Here is a 5,239-nt window from a genome sequence, read left to right on the forward strand (position 1 = left end):
TTTAAACTCTTTGTCTCTTGTATCACATGATACATCATGCAACTGATAAACTGCTGCACCGGATTTCAGTTCAGTTCCACTCTCCGGTTGAATCTTTTGCACAGAGGAAGCATGGGAGCACCCGTGCGGTTCCGGTGTGGACTCGTTCATGGGATTCAAAGTCTTCCCTCCGGAAGTAACTCTTCTGGCAGATGTGGCAAACAAAGGGTTTTATTCTACTGTGCACCATTTGTAGGTGTTGAGTGAGGCCGAATCTGTACGGGAAACCTGCAATGCACTGCAGGTCACCGAGTCAGGATCGCTTTTAACTCCTAGGACACACCTGGCATGCTGATATGTGTCTCACAGGCAAATGTATATCTTTCCGTTGCGATGCACCCTGTCCGTGTCGAGTTAGGGTCAGCTCAGCTAAGGAAGGGTCGGCTAAGCTCAGGAGGTAGAGCAGTTGTCTTAAAGGATGCACCGAATTTTCGGCCACCAAAAATGTTCGGCCGGAAATGGCCATAAAAGCGCATTTTCGGTTTTCGGCCAAAATACTTTTATCACCGAAACAACACGGCCGAAACAGAAATTTGTGATGACGCAAACAAAAAGCACGGCCAGCACACGCTTGTCTGGATAAGCGCCAATATGTCTGCAGTGTGGAAGTTTTTCAATGTTCCTAAGAAAGACCCACGCATAGCGATTTGCAAAAATTGCAATGCCTTGATTTTATTGAAGTTAGTACTGTACTAACTTCAATAAAATCAAGGCAATTTTTTATGGCTATGACTGTGTACTACACAGTCATAGCCATAAATGCAATGGTACTAGGGTTGTATTACCGATTATAAACGGTATATACTTTGAATCTAGGTCAAACGCCTTCTTCTCCGTCAACTCTCCTCTCACACTCGGTGACAGCGTCTGGCAGCGTGCCAATTCTCGATGACAGCGTCTTATAACATTCTATATATAATACAATTTTATATATAATATCACGGCCAAAAGCTCTGTGCGCCTCCGGATGGCCGTAGCACGGGGAGCTCTCCTAGGGATTCGGTTTCGCAGGGTTTGTTTACCGGCGTTGCTATGGTTACCGGTCTTGTGTGTTCCAACGCTTTATTAGGTAGCCTATCTATTAGGTTTTTATATATTTTTTTTTATGAAAAAAAACATCACAAATAAAAAAGTGCAAAGACAAACTGCCAAACTTTTAACCTTTTTAACCTAATACCGTATACCGCGCCAACACTAAATGGTACTAATAATTGTCATAATAATTTCTTTCGGTCTTTCGGTTTTCGGCCTTGGTTTCCTCATTTACGGGTTTCGGTTTCAGCCAAGAATTTTCATTTCGGTGAATCCCTAGTTGTATTGTAACCGAAAGGTTGCTAGTTTGATCCCCAGCTCCTCCTAGCTGAGAGTTGATCTGTCCCTGAGCAAGACAATTAACCACATTTAACCCTAACTGCTCCTGACGAGCTGGCTGTCGCCTTGCATGGTTGACTCTGCCGTCAATGTTTGTATTAACCGATGTAAGGCTACGTTTACATGATGACGGTCTGAACACAAGACGCAAAAGTGGCGGGGCGTCTTCACATTTTATTCCACGTTTAGACAAGCGTTTTCGGGAGGAAATCTGCGTGCATACGGTGACGCAAAAGTGTGGGGAATTAGATTGGGTATGCATGTCAGGAGGCTAGATGGTGCTGTGATACGCTATTACACAACACCGCCATGTCTGCGTAGAATCTTCCTTCTCTTATCTGCGCCGCGAAAACCAAAACATAATTACAGATCCTTCTCTGTTCAGTAATAATATCTGCACATTTCGTGGGAAAGACTCCTGTAAATTTGTCGGAGCTGCCAGAGCAGCTTGACGGTCCAACGCATGGAAATAATTCAAAATTTTTGTTTATTTCCCTGTACTGGGGCATGTATGTAACGCGTACGCAACGTGAGCAGATCTGAGCAGAGTTTTGCGTCTTGGCAGTGTAGACGGAAACGCTACGGCGGAGCGTTTTCAAGATTTCCACTCTGTAGGGTGGTTTCAGATTTTTGCGTTTCTAAGCCCCAAAAACCCCGTCACCGTCTAAACGAAAGGCACTTTCGATAAAATATTTTGTCGTTTTTACCCGCAAGCGTCCTCGTGTAAACGGGGCCTTAGTCGCTTTGGATAAAAGCGTCTTCTAAATGCCCTGATTGTAATTGAGTTAGCACCTGCGAGTCTGGGAAGATCTCACTGCAGAGGGTGCAGGAGAAGAGCTTCTTGCCTGAATGGAGGCTGACGTGCTTCTGCAGGGCTGCTTTGCTGCTGAAGACGCGGCCACACTGTTCGCACTGGTTTCTGGGCAGACGTTCTCTGTGGACCGTGGATGGATGCAATAGTAACGGGAGGGGGGGACGTTTCTGCAGCTGTGGGTTGAGAGTATCTAACGGTTCTTGGGGCAGAAGGGCTGTTGTTTGAACGGGAACTGGAACCAGACTGAGTGAAGGGTGGCTGATGCTTTTGTGTGACAAGACGAGGACTGGTGAGCCGTTTAGGAGTTGCGTATCTAGTTGACCACTTTGTAGGAAGCCGGTCGCAGGGGCTTTCATTTCTCAGGGGTGGTTTACTGTCTTCTAGTACTGGTGGTATCCAAACTGCCTCAGTCTTTATTGTCCTCAAACTAAAGCACTGTTGACCAAACCAACACTCTCTTTAGGTCTAGGCTTTTCTGGATTTAATCTGCGCTTTTTAGCAGAAGGGCTTCATTTGTTTGTCCCTAATCTAAAGCCTTTGAGACCATAGGGAGTTGGTTTATTAGCGTTGTATTTTGGACTCACAGAATCTGGCTTTAGGTCGAGCTCTCCTGTCTTGTCAGGGCGGTATTCATCTGTCTCCAAATGTTCAACTTTAGGAATGTCCTCTTTGGGTTTACTGGTCGTCTCCGCACCGTGGGAAGGTCCTGCTCCTTTAAGTCGTTTCACATGACCTTTTAGTATCGGGCACTTAGTATTATGTGTCACCGTCTCTGCAACTACACAATCCACATCATCATTGAGGGATTCCCGAAAGTAGGAAAGAAGGACTGGTTTATTATTAGAATGATGTAATATTCATCCGACAAAAATATAAAATATTTTGATCAACTGAGTAGAAATGTATCATAAAATGACATGGGTCCAAACGTAGCAATACCTTTTGCTGACGGGGAACCACCGGGGCCATAGACAGTTGTGCAAAAAACTGGGTTTTAGTTATCTCTGGGAGGGGATGAACCGGGTCATTGTTGAGGGGGATAGGGGCAGCCTTTGTTTCCTCCTGTGCAACCCGCTTCATTGCTTTCAAAGAACGTTCCTTTGTAAAAGCCTTGCTGGAGCTGGAGTTAGAGGGACTAGGTAAGGGTTATGTCTGTAATGTTGGCCCGCAGTTCACAAAACATGTTGTTTGCATCTGAAAGACCATGTTTTATGTCTTTAAACAAGCTGCATTTTCCTCAATATCAGGAAGGTAAGATGACTTCCTTTGGTCCATTTTAGCTCGGTGCCTGTCCTCCAGCACAAATCATTCAGGTCACGCCACACACACACTCACGCACACACATACATAAACAAGGATTGTGTATATGCAGGGGTTTTACCTGGAAAGTTCTTTTAAATGTTTTTTGAGGACCAGGGCTGGCTCGGGAATCCCATCCTGGTCAGGGAATATGCATTCTGAATAGATTGAATGAAAGAAAAATAAATCCAACAAAAAACAAGACATTTAAGACAAAGTAGTCAGTCTATGAATCACAAACACAGGTGTCAAACAAACCTTGATTGAAGGTCCTTCTCCATAATATTCAAAGGGTACTGCCGGTTCTGGTAACCTCCCCTCCTCGGATCCTCCTTTTGCTGCTCCTCGTTTCCTGGCAATGACTTTCTGAACCCTTGTTTATTGCAACTGAGGTCTGGTACACAAATAACAAATAGTACGCTGTCCAAATAATAATGCAAACATCCTTTATTAAAATAAATACTGCAAGATTGCAGATTCCTTGTATGATAAAATTACACAAGCAGTATATGACCAATTGATTTGAGAACAGGCTATTCATAAGTAATAGCTTAATGTTTGGGTTTCTGTCCATTTCTGAGTTGAGGATATGTAGACAATCAAACATCTGGAGTAAAAGACTACTGACCGAATGTTTGTGCATGTGAAGAGAAGATATATAAATAGGCATTTTAGCTTAACTTCATGATCAGATTCATATGAAGCAAATGTATAAAATCACATCATATAACTGATCTATCAATCTGTTTTACATCGGGACAATTTACTTGGGGTCTTAACAAAGCCGGTGAATCCTTTAAAAGTGTTATGAAATCATTGTGGATTCGTGGAAAATGTATCAAATATAATGAAAATATAAATATGAAAATGTAACAAGAATGACAACAACAAACTACTGTACGATAGTCATTGAGATGCTCTCAGGATAGAGTCCAATCTAGCTCAATAGAATAGTATTATAACCTGTACGACTTATTTTGGTGAGAAACTGCAAGTCTAAAACCATTGCATCGTTGGGTCTCGTCTTCAGAAACACACATCAACGTGATAGTGTGGGATATGCTACACGTGCTAACATTCAATACTTTTATTGTGTACAAATACTAAACGGAAACAATCATGGCCACCGACTTCTTCGTTATTCATCTCATTCAGGGTTTATCCAAGTGGTGCTCACTGCAGAGCTGAAAGGGCGGAGCTAGACCTAGTCAAGCTCCACCTCTCTGAACCCAGTCTAGCTCATTAGGTTAATGCTGGCAAATGAACCCAGTTGTGGTAAGGTTTAGGGGTTAACATTAGGGTTATGGTTAGGTTAAGGGGTTAAGGCTATGGCCAGGGTTATGGTTAGGGTGATGGTAAGGTTTGAAGGTTATGGTTAGGGCCATGGATAGGTTTAGGGGTTAAGGTTATGGCTAGACTGATGGTTAAGTAGAACAAATCAGGTTTCCGGTACCGATCGGGCAGTGAAACTGAAATGTGTGTTTGTCTTTTGTTTTTAGTTTTTTCCGTCCCGCCAAGAAAACGTCCCTCATCCCAGACGTGTGACACGCCAGGGGCTTCTCCGGGGCTGCAGCTAGATGTAACTTGAACTTGTTCTAACAAAGGTGGAGCTGGACAAGGCAAAGCACCACCCAATGACTCTGCAGTGGGCAGCCTCTTGATGTATACATCGATTGTAAGCAAACAAAGCACACTCCACCTTATACCGATAGATGC

General features: G+C 43.6%; 1 protein-coding gene across 2 annotated transcripts in view; it reads left to right on the plus strand.

The window, feature by feature from the left end:
• Positions 1–5,239, plus strand: part of LOC115540515 (von Willebrand factor A domain-containing protein 7) — a 126,980-nt gene that overhangs the window by 25,600 nt on the left and 96,141 nt on the right. The window lies entirely within an intron of this gene.

This window comes from Gadus morhua, chromosome 3, assembly GCF_902167405.1.
Source record: "Gadus morhua chromosome 3, gadMor3.0, whole genome shotgun sequence".
In the NCBI taxonomy this organism is placed as follows: domain Eukaryota; kingdom Metazoa; phylum Chordata; class Actinopteri; order Gadiformes; family Gadidae; genus Gadus; species Gadus morhua.